Source organism: Salmo trutta, chromosome 16 (genome assembly GCF_901001165.1).
Source record: "Salmo trutta chromosome 16, fSalTru1.1, whole genome shotgun sequence".
Lineage (NCBI taxonomy): Eukaryota > Metazoa > Chordata > Actinopteri > Salmoniformes > Salmonidae > Salmo > Salmo trutta.
The window spans coordinates 12,996,583-13,013,492 of record NC_042972.1 but is presented as its reverse complement, the minus strand read 5'-3'; the positions used below and the strand labels follow the sequence as shown (position 1 = coordinate 13,013,492).

The following is a 16,910-nucleotide window of genomic DNA, read 5'->3' as shown; positions in this document are numbered from 1 at the left end:
AAAATACTCCTCAGAACCCCCCCCCCCCCCCCCCCCCCCCCCCCCGCAGGTGAAGAAGCTGGATGTGGAGGTCCAGGGCTGGCGTGGTTACACGTGGTCTGCGGTTTGGAGGCTGGTTGGACGTACTGCCAAATTCTATAAAACGACATTGGAGGTGACTTATGGTAGAGAAATGAACATTAAATTCCCTGGCAACAGCTCTGGTGGACATTCCTGCAGTCAGCATGTCAATTGCACGCTTCCTCAACTTGAGAAAACTTGAACATTTTCTACGGTTGGCAGAGGAGGACAAACTTCAGACAAGCTCTTACTGCATTGTGCATTTAGTGATTATAATACTGTAAGTGGGAGCATGTAAGGCTTTAAGTATATATGCCACAGATAGTCCAGTAGGTTTATCTGGTGCTCGGTTTAAATGGAGAAGGTAGTTATTGAATATCGTTTAACAGAGTTATTGGAGAAAAGGTTTGGAGTCGGTCTGTGCACTTGGCCTTCCTCTGTGGAAACTTCAGGAAGATGCAGCCAAGTCAGCGTGTGACCCACCTCTCGTAAATTCTATGCGTGTGCACACGCACACACATGCGCTCTCTTTCATACACACACACACACACACACACACACACATACACAAATGCACTCTCTCTCTCTTTCACTACCACACACACATCAACATACACATACATACACAATGCACACACAGTCCTCCCCTTCTCCAACCCAAAGTGTAACAAGAGATCTGACGTTTTTCCATGGGTGAGTAGGCGGGTCAGGCCTTACTTAAACTAATCGCTCCCAGCAGTGTTGAACAGCCAGACACTCTGGAGCCGTGGGCTGAGGTTTTGGAATGCCACTGCCGGCTCAATGCATGCCTTTCATCGAGAGTGAGGGAGAGAGAGAGGGAATGAGAAGGGGGGATGAGGGAGAGAGAGAGGGAATGAGAAGGGGGGATGAGGGAGAGAGTCAGGGAATGAGAAGGGGGGATGAGGGAGAGAGTCAGGGAATGAGAAGGGGGGATGAGGGAGAGAGAGGGAATGAGAAGGGGGGATGAGGGACAGAGTCAGGGAATGAGAAGGGGGGATGAGGGAGAGAGAGGGAATGAGAAGGGGGGATGAGGGACAGAGTCAGGGAATGAGAAGGGGGGGGATGAGGGAGAGAGTCAGGGAATGAGAAGGGGGGATGAGGGAGAGAGAGAGAATGAGAAGGGGGGATGAGGGACAGAGTCAGGGAATGAGAAGGGGGATGAGGGAGAGAGAGAGGGAATGAGAAGGGGGGATGAGGGAGAGAGAGAGGGAATGAGAAGGGGGGATGAGGGAGAGAGTCAGGGAATGAGAAGGGGGGATGAGGGAGAGAGTCAGGGAATGAGAAGGGGGGATGAGGGAGAGAGTCAGGGAATGAGAAGGGGGGATGAGGGAGAGAGAGAGAATGAGAAGGGGGGATGAGGGACAGAGTCAGGGAGTGAGAAGGGGGATGAGGGAGAGAGAGAGGGAATGAGAAGGGGGGATGAGGGAGAGAGTCAGGGAATGAGAAGGGGGGATGAGGGAGAGAGTCAGGGAATGAGAAGGGGGGGATGAGGGACAAAGTCAGGGAATGAGAAGGGGGGATGAGGGAGAGAGTCAGGGAATGAGAAGGGGGGATGAGGGAGAGAGAGGGAATGAGAAGGGGGGATGCAGAAGAGAGAGGGATTGAGAAGGGGGGGGGTGAGGGAGAGAGAAAAGAAAATAGGGGACCCATTTGGGTGATATAGGAGGAGTGTCTGAAAAGTAGGGTAGAGGAGGAGCTTGTGGGGGGGGCTAAAGTAGCAATCAATGGATTTTTGGGTGTTTTTGCTCGAAGTGTCTCCCCCCACCCCACACATTTGTTTTTAATATCCCCGGGATGAGCTACAAACAAGCCTTTGATTGAATCAATAGCTTTGAATATAGTCTTCTTGGGGACGAGGCCTAGAGAGGACACCCCCCCCAACCGCCCTCCCCATCCATAGGACTTCACATGGCCTGTTCTGATTTGATATCATTATTGTGCCAAGCATACAGTGAAGAAAATAGTCCCTCACTTTAGCGACCACTGCCAAGCATCATATTTATTTTACATGTTTTTCCTTCACCCTAAATGATCCTAGCAGACATGGAGAAAATCATTATGTCTCCTGTCAGGTTGTCCCCACACCAGATGTAATGGAAAAGAGAGCATTAAAAGATCAGACGGGACTCCTGCGGTTTCCTCCTCCGATAAACTAAAGCAGAAGTCGGCAAAGAAAAGCAAAAGGTAAGGGGAGAGTTAGAGAGGGAGAGTTAGAGAGAGACAATGGTTAAGGTGTGAAGTCATCTCTTCGTCTGTCTCTCAACCTCTGTCTATTATTTGCACAGGACAATGGACAGAAAAATAAGCACATTTAAAAAAAAAAGGCCATTTCCTCCAGAATGCACACATAGTCCATTGAGTTCTTTGCAGTAGTGTGGAGATAGAGAGGTGCTGGAGCAGAGGAGAGCAAAGATGTGTTCCAAATGGCACCTTATTCCCTTCATAGTGCACTATTTTTGAGAGAGAGAGAGAGACACACACACGAAGCTTAAGGTGCATTGTGCCTTCATTGATTCCAAGGGAACCCGTGTGGCCTGAGATATGGTGGGTGGGAGGCAAGCCAAGGAGTGATCTGTTTTGGCTGGCTCTCAAGCCTGTGAATGTCCAAAGACATGCTTGGCCTTCAAGAGACAATAAAAAAAATACACACACACAAACACTCTCTTGCGTCTACTTGAACCAAGGTGGGGGGATAGGTGCTTTACGACTGGAGAAAAAATTCACTTACCAGCATCTGTGTTTTTTGTTTACTTCCTGCATGGAGCCCTATTCTCATGTTGTTAGCAAATTAGCATGTTGGCTAGCGTCAGCATATTTGCGCAGCATTAGCAGTCATTATTGCAAATGAAGGTAATGAATGTTTTCAGTTATTTTAAATGTATTTACTGATGTAAGACACTCAAGCTGCCTCAAAGGCTTTTTCTCATTTGGTAAAAAGTTTGTCCTCCCCCTCTCCTCCTTGACCCGGAAACCAATAAGTAGTAGAGTGGTCGAGGAGGATTTCAATTTGTTAGCAGGCAAATAGAAGATGGTCCTCCCCTCCTCAATAGCCTCCTTTTGGTGAGGAAGTACAAGTGTACGCTACTTGAGTACTTCACGGAAGAGTTTTGAAATCTGTAGGGCTGTTGGTCGACTGAGATGTTTTTAGTCGAGCAGTGGCAAATATATATTAAAACATTTATGGCACACAAGACACCTGTCTGATTCACGCCTGTCTCAGTGCACTAATCCATTGTGGAGACTGCGGGGATGGCACACCAGTAGTACATTTACCGAAAATTCCCATGATTTCGAATCTACAATGTTTGTTTGGTTACAGTATTTTCTGTTAATGCATTCAATATATTGTTATTACAGTCTTACCATTGTCATTGTAGGAGTGGACACGTTGTTTGCAGAGCACACAACCTAGGCTAAAATACATATTTATGAACAGACAACTCTCGGTCGACAAATCTTTTTTTCAGTCAGGGACAGCCCTGCCACACGCCCTTTGAATCAGCTGTTGTTGTTTTTTAAGGAGAAAGCATGCAAACATTTAAAAAACGACATGCTTTTTACTATATAAGGACTTGCATAACTAGCTAAATTAGTTTTTATCACTTTATACATTTATTTTGGGAGTCCACCCTGTAAACGTAATTTGCATGATTGGAGGAGAGTCTCATTTCATACAAGCACATTTTCAGCCACTTTCCATCCTTGCCGCCTCTCCTCGATTACCAGAGAGGACACAGGAGTTGAGCAAATCCAATTGACAAAAGGCTGTAGTTTTCTGTCTGTTTCTTTACTTCCTGAGTAGGCTTCCATGTCTGTCTGTCATTAGCTTGTTTGCTAAGTATTAGCAGTCATTATGCCATTATCACCAATGAAATTCGCAGTAAATGCTGCTGCCTCCCTCACTCCCCGCTAGCTTCGCAAACATTCGTCACCTAAAACTTTCTCAAATGGCTTCGTATGCTAATGCAGCCCAACATTTGACTTAAGCCGTCAGAGATGTAAACCAAACGTAGCGTTAAGGCTAATACATTAGCCGATGCATTCAGATCATGCGTGCGTTGCCGTAGCAATAATGGGGCTCCTGCTGCGTTGTGGTGGTTGGTAGCTTTCTCTGCACAGAGAAGAGGGGGCCCACAGCACTGCCGGGCTCGACCCAGCTGTGTTGCCCTCTGGGGCTTGTTAAAAAAGCCTGGAGATAATTCCCATTTCAGAAACGAAGCTCTTTTACCCCAGCCCCCTTTGAGATGGAGCCTCCCATCAGCAGCCACCACAGCCATTCATGGGGCATTGGAGCTGCCACAAGGCTGCGTGGCCACCTTTTGTGATGATAATGTCACCTTTCAGTAGTCACCTCAGCTGACCGGGGGCCTCTGTGTTTTCCTAGCACAAGCTGGTGTGTGTAAAGGCTTTTGGGTTCGCTCCAAGAGGGGAGCAGTTTGTGCCTGGATCTTTTGCTGAAGAAGGATGTTTTTTGAGACCACATGACATGCCCCATCCCTGTCAGAGTAGGCTACCGTTGGCACTCTTCACTGTCAATGTACTGTAGAGGGTAATTATTGCATCTGAGAGTAGGTTATCCAAAATCCGTTATCACTCACCGAGGTGTGACCACACTTTGGTTGAGGCTTTGTGGGAACACACACACTCTTTGGCCCAGCACAGCTGTATCCATTGGATCCGTAGCTATATCATTTGAGCTCATTGTGGACTCAAGGCCACAACCATCCCCCTATTGTGTTATTGACTTTACATTTGTTTATGTGTAACTCTGTGTTGTTGTTTTTGTCGCACTGCTTTATCTTGGCCAGGTCGCAGTTATAAATGAGAACTTGTTCTCAACTGGCCTACCTGGTTAAATAAAGGTGAAATAAAAATAAATAAAAAATTGCTTTCGCTCGCACAATAAACCATCCAACACAAGGCAAATTGAGTGATTGAGTGAGGTAATGATTTAATGTTTCTCTCTCCACCCCCTCCAACGTCCATACTCCTGGTTCCTCCAAGCTCGGGACTGTAGGAGAGGGCTGGTGCTGTCGTTTAAGCTCTGTTTATGTTTCTAAAAGTAGATGTTCGGAGAGTGTGTGAACACAACCAGATGCTCAAGGTTCACTGGGATATCTCATTTTGTAGGCAGCTAGCAACGGACCCTTTTCTTTTTCATTCTCGGGCCGCACAGCCCAGCACAATGGTTAACAGCTGTGGGAGACTGCATGAAGAAGGAGCTAAAGCAATTCCATACCACATTCAGTCTTGACTTTCCTCATTAAAAAATGATGCCATAAGTGTATGCTGTCCTTTCCCCCTCTATTATGGGCCAACCATAGATGGTTCACCCAGTGTGGCAGAGAAAACGAAAGGCTAAGAGTGGTTGGTTGGTGTGGGTTATCTGATATGAGGTGCTAGTTAGCATGGACACACTAACCTGTAGGGCTAGCGAGCGTAGCGTCTGGGTTAGCATCTGCAGAGCACCCGCTGTCAGTGCTGCGCCTCCTGTTCTCCCTACCAAGGCGCTCCAGCCCTCTCTCCCATGGCCAGATGCACCCTTTATCAGTCCAAGGATATCCCATAAAGCTGTGCTGTGCTGTGCTGTGCTGTGCTGTGCTGTGCTGTGCTGTGCTGTGCGTGCGTGCGTGTGTGTGTGCAACCCGCAGTATCAGCTGAACCTTGGGAAGCCATTAGTGTGTGTGTGTGTGTGTGTGTGTGTGTGTGTGTGTGTGTGTGTGTGTGTGCTATATCACCTTCTTAATGAACTGCTTGTGTTTTACTACTGTTTGTTTGTTGTTGTTTTGAGCATTTGTGTGTGTTATTTTAGAGTATCCCTGTCTAGAACTTTGAAAAGCCTTGATTATGTGTACCGTGGTTTGCAAGTTGTCAATTATAAAGCCTAATAATTTACTCTCCACTGAATAAAAAGGAACTCGGGCTTGACAATCTAAAGTCAGCACAAAAAAAATGTATTTTTAGAGGCTTCCATGCCCCAAACATTTTGGTGGAAAGCAAAACCATCCGTCTTTCTCTCTTACGTTTAACTCAGTGAAGCTTGAGGACAAGAGGTTGCATTCAACTCCCTTCACATGTCCACACACTGCATTCAATGGTCTACCAGACTGCATTAAGTTGGTAAAACAAAAAGTTAAAGGACCACGGAGGGGGTATAAGACATTGTTTGAGCCCCACTCTTGAAGGGGTTTAAAAGGAAAGTAATGCCCCCCCAAACGGAAAGTAATCCCCCCCAAAGGAAAGTAGTGCCCCCCCAAAGGAAAGTAATGCCCCCCCAAAAGGAAAGTAATGCCCCCCCAAAGGAAAGTAATGCCCCCCCAAAAGGAAAGTAATGCCCCCCCAAAAGGAAAGTAATTCCCCCCCCAAAAGGAAAGTAATGCCCCCCCAAAAGGAAAGCAATGCCCCCCCCCAAAAGGAAAGTAATTCCCCCCCCCCAAAGGAAAGTAATTCCCCCCCCCCCAAAGGAAAGTAATTCCCCCCCAAAGGAAAGTAATGCCCCCCCAAAGGAAAGTAATGCCCCCCCCCCCCCAAAGGAAAGTAATGCCCCCCCAAAAGGAAAGTAATTCCCCCCCAAAAGGAAAGTAATTCCCCCCCAAAGGAAAGTAATTCCCCCCAAACGGAAAGTAATTCCCCCCCAAAGGAAAGTAATTCCCCCCCCAAAGGAAAGTAATGCCCCCCCCAAAAGGAAAGTAATGCCCCCCCAAAAGGAAAGTAATTCCCCCCCCCAAAGGAAAGTAATTCCCCCCCAAAGGAAAGTAATGCCCCCCCCCAAAAGGAAAGTAATTCCCCCCAAAAGGAAAGTAATGCCCCCCAAAAGGAAAGTAATGCCCCCCAAAAGGAAAGTAATGCCCCCCCCAAAGGAAAGTAATTCCCCCCAAAAGGAAAGTAATGCCCCCCCCCAAAGGAAAGTAATTCCCCCCAAAAGGAAAGTAATGCCCCCCCCCCAAAGGAAAGTAATTCCCCCCCAAAGGAAAGTAATTCCCCCCCAAAGGAAAGTAATGCCCCCCCAAAAGGAAAGTAATGCCCCCCCAAAGGAAAGTAATGCCCCCCCAAAAGGAAAGTAATGCCCCCCCCAAAAGGAAAGTAATGCCCCCCCAAAAGGAAAGTAATGCCCCCCCCCAAAAGGAAAGTAATGCCCCCCCCCAAAAGGAAAGTAATACCCCCCCCCCCCAAAAAGGAAAGTAATACCCCCTGACCCCCCCCTGCCTTCTTGGCTCTGTTTAGTCTGTAGGTGCCAGGACAATTAGTTACGTTTATTACGAGGCCTGTCACTAAATACACTAAATAGATTAGTGCCTCATTGGCTGAGCTCCACCGAGGGGGGCGTGGCCTCATCAGTGACATCAGCACAGCAACCTGCCCCTGGAAACAGAGAAGAGAGTCTGTGGGAAAAGGGGGGAGGAGTCAGAGAGAGAGAAAGAGAGGGAGAGAGAGAGGTAGAGAGAGAACACAGTGTGTGTGTGTGTGTGTGTGACAGAGAGAGCAGTGTGTGTGTCAGAGAGAGAGAGAGAGAGAGAGAGAGAGAGAGAGAGAACAGCAGAGGGAGTACTAGACTGCCTGGATATCCTCTTCCATCTGGGAGCCATCTGTGTTCCTCTGGCTCTGGGCTCCTCCACACTGGGGCTCACATATGTGGGAACACAAACACATGCCTGGCATATGAAGGAGTGGAGAGAGAGACAAAAAACAGAGAAAAGAGAAGGATAAGAAAGCAAAGTCACCACAGCTGAATTAGGACAGACAAGAGCCGACTAATAGGGTGGAGGTAAAACACTTTTTATTTGTATTTCACATTTTCTCTGTTGCGTGCTGAAGTGATCAGTCTTTTTTTGAATTGTGTGTGTATTTTGTGTGGTTTGTCTAGCCTAATTCCCGGCTGTACAGATGGTGCATGATCCCCTCTGTAATCTTCTCCTCATCTCTTTATCCTTGTCTGTTGAGGGAAGACAGGGATGCATATGGCTAACAGTTAGCTTAGCACTGGAAAACTGTTGCCTTTTGAGATCAATTCGGTCAACTCAGTATTGGAAATGAGTTTGTTGTGGCATTGGGTCTGGTTTTGAATTGGAACATTCACTGACACTGTAAATGTGGGACTACTTACTACTCGAACGTTGCTTCTTAGTTGCTTCTTCCATGTGGAAAAATCTTTTAAGGTTAACAAAATGGATGCTTAAATTGAGGTGAGGTTCAAGTTACTATACCGAGTCAGTGAAGGTTAAAGAAGGATATTGCTATCTTTCATCTTTTCCTTATGCGTTAAAGTTTACCTGGCAACACATTGTTAAGAGTAATATCCAGATTATGCTCTTATTGCTAACACTGTGTGCAAGCCTCACACTGTTCCATAGCGAACATACGTAGTATATTCATCATAATGTAGGGCAAGCTATATCTTTTTCATGAAGAGCTCTGCTGCTTCAAAGGGTGATGCCTGGGCATGTTTTGAGGTGAGTGGACTCAAATCTTTGTATTTATGTTTGCTGGGGTGCAGGGGATGAAGAGAGAGGTAGAGAGAGAGAGGTAGAGAGAGAGAGGTATAGAGAGAGAGGTAGAGAGAGAGAGGTAGAGAGAGAGAGGTAGAGAGAGAGGTAGAGAGAGAGAGGTAGAGAGAGAGAGGTAGAGAGAGAGGTAGAGAGAGAGGTAGAGAGAGAGGTAGAGAGAGAGAGGTAGAGAGAGAGAGGTAGAGAGAGAGAGGTAGAGAGAGAGGTAGAGAGAGAGAGGTAGAGAGGTAGAGAGAGAGAGGTAGAGAGAGAGGTAGAGAGAGAGAGGTAGAGAGAGAGAGAGAGAGAGAGAGAGAGAGAGAACCTGGCTAGTCTCAGCCAAGTAGAGCAGGACTCCACGCCTGTCGGGAGAAAGGACTGGGCAGGCTGGAGACAGGGAGTCTCGGGTCTGGAGGCCGGCTGGACATTGTCATACTCCTGACAGCAGGAGCCGTGTGAGTGTGTGAGAGAGAGAGATTCTGTTTACTGGTGAATTTTCAACCATTTCAAAGTAGATTCATTTGTCAAAGTGGTTGATATAGGGGCAGCAGGTAGCCAGACGGTTAAGAGCGTTGGACCAGTAACCGAAAAGTTGCTGATTCGAAACCCTGAACCAACTAGGTGAAAAAACTGTTGATGTGCCCTTGAGCAAGGCACTAATTGTTCCTGTAAGTCACTCTGGATAAGAGCGTTTACTAAAATGTAAAAAAAATCTATTATGATGCAATGCAGTATTTATCATTAGAAAATCTACATACATTCTCTTAGCTTCTTATCATTTTTCTAATCATTTATCCCTAGTTTATACTAGTGATGGGAGAAGATTCCCAGCCTTAGTTTATACCAGTTATTAGTGATGAATTGCTGAGATGAATGAGATCAGACTTTCATGAAGTCATTGACACCATTAACCTTTGTCCACTCAGCTTAAATCCTTAGAAACACTGCTCAGAATGCTCCCTTTATCTGTCTTTCCCTCGCTCTCTCTCTCTCTCTCACACATACACACACGCACACACACACACACACACACACACACACACACACACACACACACACACACGACCCGAGCAGCTGCTTCAATGGTTGTGGAGCAGGAAGCTCTTTATTAGTTCCAGAGACTAGGGCTGTGATATCTGGCCTGGGGGAGGGAGAGGTGTGTAGGGGGGGGACCTAATCATGTGATCAGAAGTGGTCCCAATCACAACCATTTGCTCTCTAAACAACTGTTTCTCGCATGTCGGCTGTATCTGTGTGGTGTGTTAGTGCTGTTGTGTGAGAGAGAGAGTGCTTGTGTGTGTGTGTGTGTGTGTGTGTGTGTGTGTGTGTGTGTGTGTGTGTGTGTGTGTGTGTGTGTGTGTGTGTGTGTGTGTGTGTGAGAGTAATGTGAATATGAGAGTGTGTGTGTGTGTGTGTGTGAGAGAGAGAGAGAGAGCGAGGGAGGGAAAGACAGATAAAGGGAGCATTCTGAGCAGCGTTTCTAACGATTTAAGCTGTGTGTGTGTGTGTGTGTGTGTGAATGCCCGATTGTAACCCCTCCCCCACCCGTCTTTCTTGTGAGGCAGGGGTCTGGTAGGGTCGGCTCAGGGTAATGTCTTGTGAGGCAGGGGTCTGGTAGGGTCGACTCAGGGTAATGTCTTGTGTCCCGGCCTAGTGACCCAGAACTGCATGCCTTTGTTCACTGTACTGGTTTGAATATACTGTATGTATTTCCCGTCTTGGAGAGGAGGTCTCCGGGAGTGATGTTGCTAAATGGCTCGTTGGGCCCCTGAGAAGTGGCCCTTAAGGCGTCTGCATGCTTCCCAGCGAAACAGTTCGGTAGAGTTCCTGCGTATATTAGGACAACGTTTTGGACTTCGTGAGTTTTTTTTTCCGGTTGTTCGTGCACACACAAAAAAATTCTGGAGGCAATGCCGAAGTTCGGAGCCGAAGTCAATGCCCCTTCGTCGGTGATTGGTCAACAGTAGGGATTCTTCAATAAGTCATTCAACGAGAGACAAATCGTTTTCATGCAATTTTGGGGGGGAAAAACATCAAAATTAATGACAGATTTCTTGAATTATCTTAGATTCATTCTGACTATTTTTGAGGAAGTGTATACAGGCTACGGTGTCAAGATGGACAAACCGTATTATTATTGTTTTTCAAGCAGAAGTCTTTTAAGGGAGTATGCGAGCACACTTGTTCAGTTTGGCTAGCCGAGTTTGGCTAGGCGCCAGCCGAACTTAGGTTTGCTGATACCTTTAGTGGTGGTTGGTGAACCCTATAGTCAGTGGTCGTTTGAGTGTAGTGTGTGTGCAGGTGTATAAGAAAAAGTAGTGTGTGTGTGTGTGTGTGTGTGTGTGTGTGTGTGTGTCTGTGTGTGTGTCTGTGTGTGTGTCTGTGTCTGTCTGTGCGTGTGTCTGTCTGTGCGTGTGTCTGTGTGTGTCTGTGTGTCTGTCTGTGTCTGTCTGTGTGTCTGTGCGTGTGTCTGTGTCTGTGTGTGTGTCTGTGCGTGTGTGCTTCCAGACTTGGTGGGAGTTTGCTTTCGAGGGAGACACGGTTTTGTCTCTGTTTTTATATTCTGTGTATGTGTGTGTGTGTGTGTGAGTGAGTGAGAGGTTGATACCATTGGACTTGATAGTAAATGTGTTTAAGGAGATTGCATTGAATGGTGTGTTCCTTTCCATTTCCATACATGATCTCTATCAGAACCATGATCTCTATCAGAGCTATGATCTCTATCAGAACCATGATCTCTATCAGAGCTATGATCTCTATCAGAACCATGATCTCTATCAGAGCTATGATCTCTATCAGAACCATGATCTCTATCAGAGCTATGATCTCTATCAGAGCTGTGATCTCTATCAGAGCTATGATCTCTATCAGAACCATGATCTCTATCAGAGCTGTGATCTCTATCAGAACCGTGATCTCTATCAGAACCATGATCTCTATCAGAGCCATGATCTCTATCAGAACCATGATCTCTATCAGAGCCATGATCTCTATCAGAGCCATGATCTCTATCAGAACCATGATCTCTATCAGAGCTATGATCTCTATCAGAACCATGATCTCTATCAGAGCTATGATCTCTATCAGAACCATGATCTCTATCAGAGCTGTGATCTCTATCAGAACCATGATCTCTATCAGAACCATGATCTCTATCAGAGCCATGATCTCTATCAGAACCATGATCTCTATCAGAACCATGATCTCTATCAGAACAATGCACAGGGCCTACCCACAGACATCCAGAGGTACCCCCCCCTCTCTCTCCCTCCCTCCTCTTTCTTTCTCTCTCTCCCTTCTCTCTCTCTCTTTCCCTCCTCTCGCCCTCTCTCTTCCCCCTGCCTCTCTCCCCAACCTCTTTACCTTATTCCCTAACTGCCTCTCTCAATTCAATTTCAATTTGAGGGCTTCTCTCTCTCTCTCTCTCTCTCTCTCTCTCTCTCTCTCTCTCTCTCTCTCTCTCTCTCTCTCTCAGGTCAGCACGTGCCTCCCCTGCCAGGTTTCTGTTTCACATTCCTCTCTGAGATTGAGGGATGAGAGAGAGGGGGAAGGGGTGGCCAAGTATGTCATTAATAATGGAGAGCAAACAAACTCTCAGGGGCCTCGGGTGTCCGTGTCTATTTTCCTGTCCTAAGCCGTGAGTTATGGCCCTGTGACTGACTGTACAGGGAAGGGAGACGCACCGCCCGCTTTGAGCCCGGAGCGTCAGTAGTATGGAACATAGAAGACAAATAATACACTCCCCACACACCAAGACACACACTTAGAAACACACACACACACACTTAGAAACACACACACACACACACTTAGAAACACACACACACACACTTAGAAACACACACACACTTAGAAACACACACACACACACTTAGAAACACACACACACACACACTTAGAAACACACACACACACACTTAGAAACACACACACACACACACTTAGAAACACACACACACACACTTAGAAACACACACACACACACTTAGAAACACACACACACTTAGAAACACACAATCATGTGCACACACACCAAAATGCACACACACCGGTGACACACACACTCATTTTCTACATTGTTTTAAGCACAGCTGGCCCTGTCCTTTGTTGTCCTTATCTGTCTCTCACAGAGCATTAGGACTGACTAACCTACTGCTATCTGTCTCTCACAGAGCATTAGGACTGACTAACCCACTGCTATCTGTCTCTCACAGAGCATTAGGACTGACTAACGCACTGCTATCTGTCTCTCACAGAGCAGTAGGACTGACTAACCCACTGCTATCTGTCTCTCACAGAGCATTAGGACTGACTAACCTGCTGCTATCTGTCTCTCACAGAGCATTAGGACTGACTAACCCACTGCTATCTGTCTCTCACAGAGCAGTAGGACTGACTAACCCACTGCTATCTGTCTCTCACAGAGCAGTAGGACTGACTAACCTGCTGCTATCTGTCTCTCACAGAGCATTAGGACTGACTAACCTACTGCTATCTGTCTCTCACAGAGCATTAGGACTGACTAACCTACTGCTATCTGTCTTTCACAGAGCATTAGGACTGACTAACCTACTGCTATCTGTCTCTCACAGAGCAGTAGGACTGACTATCCCATTGCTATCTGTCTCTCACAGAGCATTAGGACTGACTAACCCACTGCTATCTGTCTCTCACAGAGCAGTAGGACTGTCTAACCTACTGCTATCTGTCTCTCACAGAGCATTAGGACTGACTAACCTGCTGCTATCTGTCTCTCACAGAGCATTAGGACTGACTAACCTGCTGCTATCTGTCTCTCACAGAGCATTAGGACTGACTAACGCACTGCTATCTGTCTCTCACAGAGCATTAGGACTGACTAACCCACTGCTATCTGTCTCTCACAGAGCATTAGGACTGACTAACCTACTGCTATCTGTCTTTCACAGAGCATTAGGACTGACTAACCCACTGCTATCTGTCTCTCACAGAGCATTAGGACTGACTAACCTGCTGCTATCTGTCTCTCACAGAGCATTAGGACTGACTAACCTACTGCTATCTGTCTCTCACAGAGCATTAGGACTGACTAACCCACTGCTATCTGTCTCTCACAGAGCATTAGGACTGACTATCCCACTGCTATCTGTCTCTCACAGAGCATTAGGACTGACTATCCCACTGCTATCTGTCTCTCACAGAGCAGTAGGACTGACTAACCCACTGCTCAGCACCAGTGAATGAATGCATACATGGGCCTACTCTGGGGCACACCTGGGGCACACATGGCTGGCTGATGCTTATTGGAGAACTGTGCGTGGAAATAGTTCAATGTCTCCATGTGTGTTTTTATTCACTCCACCCTCAGTCCTTATAGGTGAAGGGGTTTATGTTGAAGTTGCAGAGAGAAGAGTAAGAAAATGCCTATAGACTACACTTCAATGTAGAATAATGTGAAAATGCCTGTAAACTACACTTCAATGCAAGACAGTATGTTAGAAGGCCAAAATTTCACTGCAATGCTTTACACACATGCTCTTCATTCTCCTGGCTTGTTTCCAACCATTTAAGATGTTTTAAATGTTGAATTGTCTTCAGGGGATAAAATCCCAACGTCTGCCACATGTGACTCTATTTATCATTTTTATTACTCGTCTTTTGACATTTTCCCTCTGTCAAAGTGCAAGTATTCCACTGTCATAATCGGCGTTGTGAAAACCGAGCCATTTTAATGCATTAAACATGGCCTGTGGCGTATTGAACATCTGGCTTTGAATGACCTCTTTGCCTTGGTAGAGCCATTCACAGTAAGCCTCCCTCTTCACACCTGGTCTCAAACGAGCTTGCCTTACTAGTCTCTCTTGTTCCTAATGTCCCAAAGCTCGTATCCAGTTTTATGGCCAACGCTGTGTCTGCTATAGTAGACTAGTGTCAAACGACACATGGTTTTGCCTCGGAGCTGCCTTGCCTTTCTCTCTGACTCTGTCCATGTCCGACATGATTAAAAAAATAGGTGCTGTCGAGACCGGCAGGTTAAGTGGACTGTCAGGCGGTTCCTAAAGAATAGGAGCCGGTTTGTCTGACCCTTCCAATGACAGAATAGCTCACAGTACTCTCTGATTTACGACGGTGTCAAGGGAGTTTTTCATGGGCTCAGGCTGGAGTTGAAAGAGACATCAGGATGGTGGGGACTCGGCTGATTGATGAGCAAGAGTATCAGTTATTCACGGAGAGGTGAGAAGGGCTGTAGCCCTGTTCTACTGGGCAAGGGAAAGGAGTGCTGCTGCTGTGGGAACAACTGGTTTTCTTTGAATGGGGATGGATGAAGGGTGGGTATTATGGGGATTATGTCACTATTCTATACCAAGTGTGTGATTTACATTTTTTTGGACAAGCTTTTGTTTTGCGCAGGTGTGTTCACTGAATTTCCGATTCGTTTTTGACTGACCCTGGAACACCTGGAAGCCTACCCTCCTCTCTCTCCACACACACACACACACACACACACACAAACACTCCATATGACCGCTCAGTGATACAGTTGTGTGTTTCACTCTGGAATGGGCCACCAAATTACAATGGAGCCATCGGTTGCAGATGTGTGTGTGTGTCTGACACCGTTACAAACATGACCAAGATACCAACATATTAGAGGGCTTGTTGTATTATAAAGCAGTGCATGGAGATTTACTTAAAAATTACCTTGTTCAATCAAATCCGTTAACCAGGTTTCTGGGTCTAGGCCTAAGCTGAGAACATCAGTCCTTCTGCAATGCAAGAATACAATGTACGTTATTTGGATTCCTGCATTCATCATACCCAACAATACTCGGTGGAACAGAATGACAACCAACTGCACAATATGAATGCAAACCTCCGTTGTCTCTGCGAAGGGTCACAGAAATTATTATCAGTTGGGATTGAATAGAGGCCAGGGGCTTCCTCCCAAATGGGACCCTATTTCCTATATAGTGCACTACTTTTGAACAGAGACCTAAGAGCTCTGGTCAACACTAAGCCATTATATAGGGAATAGGGTGTGTAGAGGGCCATTCAAACCCAGAGCGCTGACTTCATGTCCATGTGGATGCTGTTCCCTTCCCTTCGGGCCCTACAGCATTTACGAGTCGTCTCTCCCAATCACCCGTTTCTTCCCTGCTCTTTGAACTCAACTTTTTTCATGGGGCCACACTCTTTTATAGCCGTCGTCTGTCCGCCGTACATTCCTCTGTTTTCTGCTTCTCTCTCTGTTCTTGTCCTCTTTGACTCTCTCTCTCTGTCATTCAGTGCCAGTAAGTGTTATTCCATCTCTGCAGTCATTTTGTACAGGCTCCAGTCAGGACAGCCGTTTGTATTTTTGTAATTATAACTGAGTGACAAGGTTATAGACTGGATTTCTTTAGAGGGGAATTGAGGGCAAAGAAGAAGCCCCCTCTCTTTCTCCTCCTCTCTTCTCCCATCTCGCGGAGAAACGTGATGGGCCCACGTTGAAGACACATCTGTTACTTACACAGACACACACACACACACACACACACACACACACACACACATACACACAAAGGTACCCTGTTGACGTTGGGCCAGGGCCAGCTATGTAGTCTGCTGCTGGCTGGAGATGTAAGGCCAGCCAACACAAACACGCAGCCTGGCCGTTCGAGGCTTCATCCAAAATGACATCCTTTTCCATATTTAGTGCACTACTGTTGACCAAGGCCCATAGGACTCTGGTCTAAAGTAGTGCACTATATAGGAAATAGGGTTCTATAGGACTCTGGTCTAAAGTAGTGCACTATATAGGGAATAGGGTACTATTTGGGATGCTACTGGCCGCTTGACAGTCTTGCCTTTCTGATGAAACCAAGTGAAAACAGTACTTTTCTCATTCTGTTTTTCTCTCCTTCCCTCTCTCTTTCTCTCTCTTTCTCTCCCGTCTCTTTCTCTCCTTCCCTCTCTCTTTTTGTCTCTTTCCATCCCCATCTCTCTTTCTCTCCTTCCCTCTCTTTCCCTCCTTCCCTCTCCCTTCATGGCGCCTCTAACATGCAGACTCATTTATTTTCCCTGTTGTTGCTTGTCCAACAGACTTTCCCAAATTGTCCCCTATTCCCTACATAGAGCACTAGACATGCCCAAATTACCCCACAAAGTATAATAGATAATATTTGAAGGTCTGTAGATAGTACATTTTATTTGAACAGCCCCTGATTATTGGACAATGGGGAGGTTACAATTAAATGTACCTTTGGCTGATTGGAGTTGTCATCGCCCAAGAGGCAAAAACTATAAATAAAGTTTTCAAATGAGCTGAATGGAGCTAGCATCGTGCGCCTCATTGGAAAGGCGACACACACACACACACACATACAC

The 16,910-nt window shown here is 46.4% G+C and overlaps 1 protein-coding gene across 7 annotated transcripts in view; it reads left to right on the top strand.

Annotated features, from left to right (window-relative positions):
• The window catches only part of LOC115150113 (protein CBFA2T2), a 65,623-nt gene that overhangs the window by 7,333 nt on the left and 41,380 nt on the right, over positions 1-16,910 (top strand). For 3 of the 7 annotated variants that reach the window (XM_029693054.1, XM_029693051.1, XM_029693048.1), the window contains exon 1: positions 7,567-7,846. The exons of 3 other annotated variants lie outside the window; for them this stretch is intronic. The gene's annotated coding sequence lies outside the window, so the exon portion shown is untranslated. Of the gene's footprint in view, positions 1-2,075; positions 2,266-7,566; positions 7,847-16,910 lie in introns of those variants that run through there. One more of the 7 variants, XM_029693053.1, reaches the window with a different exon arrangement.